Raw genomic sequence first — 12666 nt, 5'->3', positions numbered from 1 at the left:
TAAAAGACAGATATTACTTTGTAATATTTGAAAAACATATAAATACGTAGTTTCTTGAATGCATTTGTATTACCAGATATTACTTTGTAATATTTGAAAAATATAATACGTAGTTTCTTGAACGCATTTGTATTATCCTGGGATCAAACTAAAATAGTTTCAGAAAGCAACATCCTTTTTTCACCTCATTTGTGCAGTGACTCCAAAACTTTTTCCTGCAACTTATTTCTATCAACTTATAATGAGAGCACTGCCTTCAATCTTGCAACCTGAAACTAGACATGAAAGAGCATGTGCAACCCCCGCTGCCAGCTTCGTCATCTCGTATGCATTGGTGGGAAGAAAGGAAAGCTACAGGGAGAGCAGAAGCCGGTGTTGCCGAATTGTGCTCTGGGCTCTACCATGCACACAGCCCGTAAACTTGAGTAAGCAATTCAACCTCTCCAGATCTTTCTTCAAACTTCAGCTAGTGAAAGCTCAGTGTATTTAGGTCCTAGGTTTTCCTGGTTGTTTTACTTTATGAGTCAGTACAATTGAGCATATGCTAGTCAGAATGAAATTGGGGATTATTTTTAACTAGATAAAATGAGACTGTGTGAGCTGCTGTGTGAGCTGGTGGAAACAGCCCTTTGGAAAACGCTGCCACAGGACCACAACTCTACCACCTTGCAAAACCAGAAGAAATCTGTGCTTGTGTTCATCTGCTGGGCTTTTGCAGCCATTTCAGGGCTGCAAAAGGTTTTCAAGTCTTCCTGCATACAAGGGAACCACACCCTGCAATAGGCAGGGAGTTTAGAATTTGCTTGAAAAAACCCTTCAGAAAAAGTAAAAGGTAAGTGGGGAGATGGGTGATTTGGCTGCCAGTCTATGTTGACCAGTCCCAAACTAGGTTCAACACATCTCAACTTTGTTTCAGAATTTGCTAGTACTCTCCTTCAAATGTTTACTTCCCAGAGTAAGAAACTCAAGCTTTTGCTAGCAGTTTCGCCTCTAGCTGCCGCCTGGCTGAAGCTGGGTCTTGGTTGGAGAGTTTGGCACAGGAAGTTGGTAATGAACTACAGAATCCACCACAAAAGACTGGGGTGTCTCTGCAGAGAAGCAAATGCACTCGTAGATCACAAGTCAAAGCCTATGAAGTGTTTCCATCAATAAATTGGAGACAGTCCTGCTTGTACTTGGATGGTGCTGCAGGGATAGGGCAGGGGAAGAGGTGGGTACAGGCTTGCATACCCACCAGTTATCAGTTTGGATCACGGTGACATTTGGCTTTTGGTACCCTCCTGCTCAGCTAACTCCAATTTGTGAGTGCTCTCCATCTGCCTCTTTGCTCTCCATATGCGGGTTTGTGCACACACACCCTTCCCGGTTTTATGCCACTGCTGAGGTGCCATGACAGCTCTCTGCATTGTGCTTTTGTGGCTATCAGAGTTTGACCTCAGAGTCAGAAACTGGTTAAAAAAAAAAAACAACAAACAAAAACAACCCACAAAGGAACATCTTGCTGCAAATGAAGTTTCAGAAATGCCATGTTTGCCCTAACTCTGCTGGGAAGTGTGGGAGCAACATGCCAGCAGTGCAGTGGTCCATTAGTTTTAAGTCCTAATCGCTGTATTTTATTTTTTTTAATTCATCTTTAATAATTTGCCTACAGCAAAGAACCTGAGATGACCACTGGCCAACCAAAAAGAGCTTGAAAAACTCAGTTTACTCATGCTTAATATTTCACAAGATCAATTTAATCAATTGTAAAGTTACAACATTTCTCCTTCCTTGACAAGTGAGGCAAAAAAATCCTAGCTCTCCTAAAGGCCATATAAAAATTTAATGCACCTACTTCCTGAGCACCCACCTGCCTTTGTATTGATAGTACAAACAGTTAACTTGTAAACAGGAAAAAAACACATTGTGCTGTGATGCTGCTCTTGTTTTGATTTAAATGTGACATTTACAAGAATAATAAGAAGAAAATCAATGATAACACTGCCTCTGTCTGCAGGGTTGGTGTTTGGTTTTTTTTTCACTTTTTGAACAGATGTACCACATGGGCTGCTACATGTTAAGCAGGGACCAAAAGTCTTTGATCCTATCACTAGAAAAAGGATTTTTTTCTTCAATTATGGCTCCATATGTTTCCACTTCTAATAGCCCATACAGCTGTATGTTAAACAAAAAGCCATTAATCCCTTGACTAACTCAAACTAAGGTGTTTCATTTTCTGTATCCTAAATATCTGACTGTAACAGCTTCAACTTTCAAATTTCACTCCATTCAGTTATTAACATTTAGGGAAGACAGAAAAGTCTTTCTCTGCACTCCAGTTCTAGCTCAGGACTCTTGCAGGAGTTTTGCTTCCAGAAGGATTTCTGAATTTATGTCTACACTGAGACATTTTTCCTTAAAGGAAGGAAAAACTGAGATTAACCTTAAATTTAACAACTTCCCTGGAATAGTAATTTTGTAGGAGCTCAATCTACTTTAGGTATCTCATAAAGGAAAAGAAAACTCTTGAACTTTCCATGTTAGAGATTATTCTGCTCTTCGGATTCAGAGGATGCCTAAAGTCTTGAGCCCCAAAAGCCTTAAATGAAGATAGAAACCAGTACTGCATTTGATAAACAGCATTTAGAAGAATTTTGTGGGTTTTAAATTCCTTTCTAAAGGAAAAAAAACCCCAACAAAATCCAGTAACTCCAGTTGATTCACGAGCATGAGAAGAACAACATCCAAACCCAAGCAAAGGACAGGCAGGGAAAAGTTACTCTTCTAAACCCTTAAGCTTCAGGCTACAAACTACAAATACAAAACTCACAGGGAAAAAAAAGAAGAGAACTTCAGTTGGGAAGAAGAAAGAACAGCCATTCGAATGTACACCAGCAAAAAGCCTCCATCTTCTCCTGAATCAGCCCCAGCCAGTCAGCTTTCCCTTGGGTTGTGGGACTCTCCTTTATAGCCTCTGAGCTATCATCATTCACATACTCACCTTTTGCACCTGGTTTCCCTCCTCTTTGCAAATCAGCAACAGTGGCTTGCCCACAGGTGCATGCCTTTTCTCGTTTGGGCACGGCCTGTTTTCTAAGGAAGCATTGACAGAATAAAGACAAATGGAAAGGGAAGCCAAAGCTACCACATTGAAACTGCAACCTCCACATGCTCGCAGCACAGAGAAACTGGAAAGACAAAGCGATGGTGTGATCCTCATCTTTGAAGAAAAGAAAATCAAAATCCCCATATTCAAAGAACATCTCATAGGAACACACTACCCTGTCATCACACTAAAAAGTTACATGTGCTCTCCTGGAAAGTCTTTTGAATAATAAGAAAAAGAGAAATTAAAAGGGTTCAGTGAAGACTGGGGAAATTAAAAAGCTGTCATAGAAAAGACTGCTCATACAAAGTCTTTTTTTTTTTTTTTTTAAACCATTCAACCCCCCTGTCAGTTTTCAAATGAAATAGTTTTATACTTTGACAATCCTCTTACCTTTATTAGCCTTGCGAAAGCAGAGGATGAATAAACATATGTCATGTCAGGCCGCACTGTTGAAGTTTCCAAGATCAGACTCTCCTGACGGACCCCCTTTATCCCTCCTTGTGTACCCCAGTACTGTGTTGTTCTTCAGATGAGGCTCCCAGCAGGGTCTCACCCCAGGAGGACACTGTGGTTGGATACCTGTTGACACTTCAGTGGTGGTCAGAGCAGGTGTCCAGGCTGTGGAGGAAAAGTTAACACAGCCCAAACCTACTTGATAGGAGCTCAGATTACTTGCAGCTGAGCTTGTTTACACTACTGAGGACCTAACGCTACAACTTTTGCCAAAATTGAGCCATATTTACATCAGAAATGTTTCTTTCAGCTGGGTGTATCCCAATGCACAGTAGCTCTTGTCTCAGTTTATGCACCAGCTGGAGCTCCTGCCATAGGCAATTTGTCCACAATAGTCCTGGAGAGGGCTGGGCATAGTGCTGTGCTGGTACTCGTCTGCCCGACCCGGCTAATGCAGTAGGGCCTGAGAGACTGGTGCGCGTATCAAAAATCAGCACATCTCTGAGCGTTTTATGTTTATTCAACAGACTTCAAGCAGCTGGGGGTTAGGAAGCCCAAGGGGGATACACATATAACTGTCATAGCTTTCTCTATAACACCATGCACCTTCAAGGAGTCAATTCACATACGAGTCTATATCTAGCTTGCCCGTGTTAAGCAGCTTTTCTCTTTTAAATTATTTTTATTTTTATTTTTTGGTGGGTGGACCAGGCAATAAACTATGTCGTGCCTAATTTTTACTTGATTTTTTCTGTTCTGTATTTAACTTGTTACAATTTTCTTGCGGAAGACACCTTTCTTCCTCCTCGTGCCACAAATGCATTTGCTATTTCAAATGCAGATAAGCGCCCTTCTGTTCCAGCTTTGTTGGCACGCTTGCTGAAAACTTCAGAATGAAAAATAAATGAATATGATACAGTGTAACACAACGTTTCTGACTCATTTCAGCAGATCCCCCAGAAGCCCTTGTGTGCTGTCCCCAGGCTGAGGCTACACACGGCGCCAGGCGAAAGCCACCTCAGTTCCTGTTTCTTGGGGGAGCGCTATCTTAACACACTGAAAATTTCATTTTGTTTTAAAGGCCCCTCCCCTGCACCAACCTCCCAAGAAGATAAGTTTTATCAGTCCAGTGACAGCAAAGTGATAAAGAAGGGCGCAGCGCTGTTCCAGCATGAGCCAGACACCGAGGCTTGCTTAGCAGTGCAGCCAAGTGCTTCGGCGGCTGATGATTGAAAGCGGAAACTTAATGGGGTGAATGCAGACAAAGAATTAGAATAAACGCCACCTTTTGAAATAGAAAGCAAGCAGCTAAATGGCTTGGGTGAGACGGGAAAGCAGATGTAGAGCAGAGTGGCTAAATGGCTTGGGTGAGATGGGAAAGCAGATGTAGAGCAGAGAAGCAGTTCTGCAAAGCCAGTCTGGATTTCAGATTAGAGTTGAGTTATCTTCGTCAGCCAGTATGATGACGGCCTCTGTCTGGGTAGCCTCCTGCATATCAGCAGGTGCAACAGGAAAAAAAACCCAACACATTCCTCTTGCAAGATCTGATTTATTTCAGAAAATGTTTGTTTTCTGGTCTCCTGAGTAAAGCTTCTTCTAATTAAGCAGTTCTCATTAGAACATGCCACCCCAATTACCTGTACACATATACTAATCTTCAGCCTGATATATCTTCAGGCTTTAGCACGATAAGCAGCATAATCTATGAAAGCTTGTGCCAGATAAAGGAGACAGAAAGGATTTTGTCCTTCATCGTTTAAACCAGCTACAAACTCTTGGAAGAGATTTTGCAATGGTGGCAAGTGAGTCAAACCATGGCAGTACCACACCAACTCACATCATGTCAAATGGTACACGTATTATGGCATTTTAAGAGAACTGGCACATGCAGCTCTGTACCTCCTCCTGCAGGAGTCCTTACCTGGTGGGACTATCCCCTGTCCCTGCACAGCTCAAAAGGAGCCCTGAGAGAGGAAGGAGTTTAACAGACCGACCCCTGAAGTGTCCCAATCTGAAGCAAGGGCTGAGCTTGCTATGAACGCGCTGTTAGCAGTGTGCTTGTTGCACAGGGCTTGGGGTGGAGTGAATTCTCACTGTCTTTGTCAGAGCAGGCTGTAACTTGTTAGGAGAAACAAAGGATCTCACTGCCCGAGGGAAACGCCAGGAGAAACCAGGCCATTGGTGGTGGTGGGGTGAGCCTGAGGAGTCTGACCTGCACATGTCTCAGTGAGCCTTGTAGACTAAGCGCCCGTGTTGAAACATCATGATGGATTTGTGCAAGAGCCCGGAGCAGAGTTTGTGGTGTGACTTGAGAAGAGGACTCTCTGCACCCCCATGGCACACCAAGGATGAGGTACAGAGCCTCTGGCTATGTCTGGCCACGATGCAGCTGGGACTGACAGGCAGGACATAACTAACAAAGTGCCTTCCTTGCCATTTTTCTCCCAGTGGTCTTCTTGTAGAACGCGATTGATGAATGTGAATAACCATAAGCCAAGAAGCGAACAGACCTTTGTGCAGCTTGAGGGCAGGCCATGAAAATAATGGGACAAATTTTAGTATAGATGAATGCTTCAGTAGACTTCTTCATACATTGCCAACAGAAAATATTTGGCTGCTGTCTCTGGCAGTAAGGGTAGAGGCAGTGCCAGCTGCCGTTCTGATAAGGCAGCTACTAATGGATTTCACCATCAAACAACCCTCACTGAAATCTGTCCAGAGATGCCTGGGTAGACAACATTCATTAGACGGAAAAGGGGAATTTCTTTGCTGTAAGAGAGGAATGGAGAGCACATCATTCCTACACAGCTGAAGAGAAACGGATTCTATTCTGGTCTGACTGCTTTTCCCTGTCTCCGACGCAGCGGCAGGGATGCTGTCTTGTCTTGGCAACACTGAGGAGTGTTTGGTAATTATAACTATCTGTCAGACTTTTGGTGTCAATATTTGTAGGTAGCTACCTGAGCGCATTTTGAAAACAACAGAGCATGTTCTGTACTTGCCATGTTTTAAAATGGATTAAAAAATTTCCTTAGGAAACCAAATACAAGTCAAGAGACTGAAGTCAAGTCCAGTTCTTGTTAATTACAATTATAACACCATTCGACTTGACACAAAGGTGAAATTGCATTCAAATCACTTCCAAATTTCTTTGCAGCATGTATGAGTGTATGAAACTAGTGAGATGTGTTTGCGTATTTGAGGAGAGAATTACGGTGTACCTACCAATGCCCAGCACAGGTAATACACAGGCATTCTTTTTAATGGCCAAGTTTATGCAGCTAATTCCTCACATTCAGCACCGACTGTACAATAGTCCTTATGACAAATGAGTCAAGAGGCAGAGTGCTGCTGAGCATAAAATGCGTTACTGCCTTGCACAGATCTAGGACATGTGGATGAGCGAGGATTAATAGTTACAATTAGAAACGTAAGGGCAGACTGTAGATTGTGAAAATAATTAGCAGATTATGAAAAGAATTTCCAGCCCCACAAAAATGTTTTAGTGCAGAATACATTTCAAATGGAAACAATAAAAGAGACCCAGCCATGCTCTTTTCATAATGGTACATTCGGGATTGTCAGGATGGGATTCAAGAGCCTGCCAGCTCCTTAACAAAGACAGCTCAATACTCGTAGCCAGTTGGACACCGTGGCCCATGCTGGGGGTAGCAGGTGGCCACTTGGCTTCCCATGTGGTCTTGGTCCCGTTGTACCTGTATTCTTACCTGTGCTCTTGTTCTTCTTAGGGCTGTAGCACTTCACGTTCCCATAGAATTCATGTTTCCCAAGCCCTCTGCCCATAGAAGAACTTATCAGCAGCGCTGTAGTATGTGAACACCCTGACCCAGAGCAAGGACCGGACAAGGTCCTTGATGCAGGATCTGGGTGGGTGTGTGGAAGGAGCTGCCCTCAGCTCTGGGCCCAGTGCTGCCCCTTGTCCTTAGGAAGACAGTGGCTGGAGAAAACTTCTGTGCTTTGCTGAGTAAATTTGTTTCCAGCATCCTAATCTGGTCCTGTTTTAAACACCGCTAATAAAAGAAAATATTCACACTCCCTAGGAAATTTAAATAGATTATAAAGTTGGGGTTTTAAAATATAATAAGTGCTATATTATCTTTGTTTGACTTTTGGCATTAGAGGAATGTGGTTGTTCTTCTTAAGACAAACTCTGGGATGTCTCGATTTCTCAGGAGCGCTGGATTTCAGCAGAGACTACAGATTCAGAGACCTGCAGTAAGGTGGAGAAGTTGGCAAAATGAGCAGCACAGAAGTGACCAAACTTAACGGCCATGCCGAAGCAGCCTGGCAAGAAGCGGTGCTGGCAGAGAGGATGAGCTGCGAGATACCAGAGCCGCACCGCTCAACACTGAGGCACCTCCAGAGTAGTCCTCTCAGCCTCTGTCCTTTCGAGAACAGCCACTCTGCAGCTGCTTCCCAGGTGGGCTGTCTCTGGGATTTAAATAACTAAAATGCCATTAAAAAGATCATGAATCATACTCGCTCAGCAATAGAAAACAAGTCTGGTTTGCCTTTCTTTTCTCTGTTTGAAGGTAATAGCTGACTGGTGCCCACAATTCCTTAAGAAACCGCAGTCTGCAATTTATCTTTCCAGAAAACTGTCCTCTTATGGCTATGCTTTCACAGTTTCCAGAAGCCTGGAATAGTAAAAGTACTCTGAGAAAGCCCGTTAAGAAAATCCAGGGTGGGTTTCAGACAAATGACTTCAACAGTAAAATGATGGCTCCTTGCCAGTAAATAAACTCAGGTGAACCTTGCTTCTGGCCAGAAGACCATCCCTCCCAGCTGTGGACTGAGGGAGGATGCCTTCCCAAAGTTTGCAAGCCTCTAACTTGGCGCCGAATAAAAAATTCTGTCAAGAGAGGAGCGTATAATGATCAAGTGTAATGAAATGGTAACAATACATCTCACCAATCAATATGAACACTCTCTTTGTAAGAACGTATTCCTTATTTATAGATCAACTAACTTGTGCAGAAGAGGGGAGTTAACAGCTTTCAGTCTGGTTTAAGAGAAAGACTAACTGATGATGTGAAATTACCTGGAATACTTAATCACAGAGATCAAAAGGGGTTTGGGCTTTTTTTTTTTTTTTTTGTGTAAGTACAGCTTTAAAAATCATATTATTCCAATATTACTCCCATTGTTGCTGTCATTGTGGAGTGTCTAAGTGCCTAATATATCTAACACAGATGTGCCAAAGGGCTACAATTAAATCACTCTGCACTCATCTTCTGGTACCAATCAACTTTTTCTCCTCTTAATGAACAGACACATGCTGTTTTATACAGAGTTTGATTGACTGGTTGATATGAAAACATGAAGTGGCAGGAGCTGGTGAAAAGTATTTGTTATTCTCTCTGTTTGGAGCTGCAATAGAAGTGAGTAATTGTTTCTGACTGTGGCAGCCACTCTCGTGCTGACTGATGAGCGCTACAGCACTGGCACAGAGGTTGTGTCAGGCAGGATGGTAACTCATTCATGAGACCTTCATAGAAGTCAAAACATCTGCCATATGTTTTATTTTAAATGGTGAACTTCGGTTTGAATTGGTATTTTGCTACCGCCCGGTCCATAGAAGTCATCTTCACACCTTTGGCAGGTTACAAAGGAGCCCTAATCCAATATTACAGCTTAGGAAACTGAGCCAGAGAGTTGCAAAGCGGGTTTCTCAGCACCTTTAGGCAGCAGAGCCAAAATAATCCCCACACTGCAGGAGTCCCTGTCTGTCATGCTTGGTACATACTCCAGGAGACTCATATCGAAACGGAAGTCAGCTTGTTGATCACAATGCTAGAAATAGATGAAAATTTTCCAGAGCTCAAATACATTGCATCAAAAATGAAGCTTAATGATAAGACCAGGTGAGGAAGGCAGCTCAATATCTATGTGCTCTACAGAGACAGTAATGACCATACCCCTGTACTACTGGTCTACAATCTTTGTGGTCCTCAGGGTCTGGGTAAACCCATCCTCTTTCTGCATTACTCTTAACTAACACTCTACAGTGGAAGAAAGTTGAGTTAGCCTAAGAAAAAGGGCATCTATAGCCAGCTGAAGCAGTCCCCATCATCAAAATGCCACATACAGGGTAAAAAACAGTAGGAAAACACATTACTGTTGAAGCAAATGAAGACTGTCGATGTAGCAGTGCCATACTTATTTTGGAGGGAAGGTCGATTAAATTATGGTCCCCAAATGCAAAATGATGTCAAAACCAGAATAATTATTTGGAAATACCTGGGAATTTCAGTTACTTTTAAAGTTAACATCTTAAAGAGCAGATGCACTAAAAATGAATGGGTTTTAATTTGGGCTGGATACGAAGGCAGTAATTTCCTGGTGTAGATGGACAGGGTAACATGTGCCCACACACTGCACGCCTGTGCGAGGGCAGCACATCTCCATGGGTTTCCAAAATACACAAAAGACAAAACAGAAACAACAACAAAGCAAAGCACACTTTTTCACCCTGAAACAGCATGAGAGAAAACGCTGAAATTGAATTTCAGTGTTGGCTGAGTATGTATATTTCGGTTGCAAGTACTCAACTTTCTTCTCCTAAACAATAATAATAAACTTTCCTTGAGCAAAGCACTCAGAACAGGTGCTGGAATCAAATTATAAACCTGTGCCTTTTGTAAAAGAACTAAAAAGAAGTAAAACCCCACTTATAATTGTCATTTGACAACCACTAGTTCCCATAAAGGCTGTTTTAATACTGTGCTTCAGCGACAGAATTACATTAAATTCCTCAGTAGATAATCATAGTTTCAAATTAGTTAAAAATGTTGCTGTGCTCTTTGGAGGGCTTTGCAAGTTTAACTGCAGTTTTTCTGTGTTGTTTTTTTTTTAATCTATTTTTGTTTGTTGGTGGGGACTGCCAAAGTTTGTGTAGATATTTAAGCCCAAGACGGCTTCTTAGCTTAGCCATCTGTGAAAACAAAAACTGAGTAAAAATATAGCTTTGAATAAATGAAGCACTGAGGGAATTTCATACTTGATATAAATAATCACAGCTAAGCTTGTTGCTATGCAGTCAAGAAAAACATTTCTCTTATATTTGGTGAAGACCCATTTCTTTAAAAGGTTTCACTTTTAAACATGAAGACAATGAAACATTAATATTTTTCCATCTCCTGCTTCAAGTGTACGTGTGAGATCAATGCCTTGCTATCTGGTCTGATAAAAATGAACGCAAAGGCTCTGGAGAGAGGCAGCAGAGGCTGCCGGCAGCTGCTGCTCTCCAACACTTTCCATGGCCTCAGCCAAAGGCCAGGGGCCAATCCAGTAGGGCTTGACATTCAGGTGCTCTGTGGAAGGACCAAACATGAGAAACTGAGGGTCCTTCTATTTTGGTGGGAGAGCTGTAAAGGTAAAAGCTTTGAGAAAGCGGCACTTACTCCCCAGGTATGGCAAGAAAAGTCACTTTATAATGAGCACATGGGAAAAACCCTGAGGGCACAGAAAAGAAGGGAAAGCAAAGGCGGTTCTGGCAGCAACAGTTTCCCCTCTCTTTCTTTTTTTTCCTTTTTTTTTTTCCCCCCCATTTCAGCTCTTGAACATTGTTTTGCAGGGCAATACTTCTAAGAGGGGGTTGGGTTAGGAACTTGTCCTTGAACAATTCATCAAACTGTGTATTTAACCACGATCCTGAACCATAAGCCTCAGCTCCAAAGCAAAGCAAAGCATAGGCTTCCTGGACATGATACGTAGAAAGTACAGACTCAACTTTTTTTTTTATTTTTTTTTTTTTTTTTTTTGTAATAAAGACTGCCTTGTGATGGCCACCCTGAAGGCACAGAACTGGAGATGTCCTGCTGCTTTTGGGGCATCACAGGGCAAGGGCTCACATGCCCTACTTCCTGCCCAGCACGGGCTGTGCCTGAACACCCATGTTTCTGTGGGACCAGGGGCACAACGGGGCTGCATGGGGCTGTCCGAGGTCATTGCAGACAGCCCCAAAGAGGCAAAAGGCTTGAATAGCATAGCGCTACTTTCTTACTTTCTCCCCACATGCCGCTTCAATTTCAAGCCTGAGAATGAAAACTATGAGGATCGGAGCACCTGTGTGATAAAAACATAAACCCAACAGCTATTATGCTTCCACCCATTCTGTGTTTCTTGTTGGAATTTGCAGCTCAGATTTCTCCATTTCAAGTCCTGAAGCGCCTTTTCCAATCGTTGCTTTAGACCTGCTTTGTGACAGTGCACAGGGTTTCACGCCGGTCCTTAGTGAGGCCACAGCTCCCTGTGTGCATGCTTGCAGTGCGTATGTGTCTGCACATTTATGTATATGTACAGGGGGAACAGCAAAACCAACAGCTTTCTTCAGCCCCATAAAAGCTCAACATTTCTTGCCTCCCGTTTGTCTTGTTTCTCTGAGAAAAAAAAAAAAAATGGACTTTCTTGGCTGAAAGCTGTCATCTTCAATGAAAAGCTGATTATACAGTGGAAGTAAATAATAAAAGCATGATTCTGTCTGGTTGCCTAGGCTAAATTCATGGAAAAAAACCCACTCAGTTGGCACTCAATAATTTCCTCATGAAAAGCAGTGTTTTCTTAAGGAAATAGTGACAATTTGCCTTAGACCAAATTAGTGAAGATATAATCTGTCTTCGCATTGAAGATGTCAAATTTGCATGCAAATTATTGTGGCATGAGAACTGGTGGTGTCACACAGCTTTAATGATGGTTTGCTGTAAAAATACCAAGAGAACAAACACCTGCTCTACAGCTTCTGCGGGTTACCAGCATATTATTATTGGTTCTGACCTTCTAATTGCCTCTTTATTTTCTGCTCCTGGCTGCATGGTGAATAACACGAGTGCTCTTTCAACTCCTACGTGTCCCCCACGCTCTCCCCCCTTCCTCTTCTCTCTCTCTCAGAAAATAAATAAACTACCAATTTAATGACTAACTAGCTTGTACTCTCGGAAGAGTTTCCTGAGCTTTTGTAAAAACGTTGAGCTTTGAACATTTTTCAAACAGAAACCAGTATTTTTGTCTTTCTTACTCTTAACTTTCTGTACATGCCAGTGAGGAGCATTTTAATTAGAGCACTGCCTGCACGATGCTACAGCCCACCTGCCTCTTTCCTGCTG

Source organism: Charadrius vociferus, unplaced genomic scaffold (genome assembly GCF_000708025.1).
Source record: "Charadrius vociferus isolate BGI_N301 unplaced genomic scaffold, ASM70802v2 scaffold147, whole genome shotgun sequence".
NCBI classification, from domain to species: domain Eukaryota; kingdom Metazoa; phylum Chordata; class Aves; order Charadriiformes; family Charadriidae; genus Charadrius; species Charadrius vociferus.
This window is presented reverse-complemented; position numbering follows the sequence as displayed.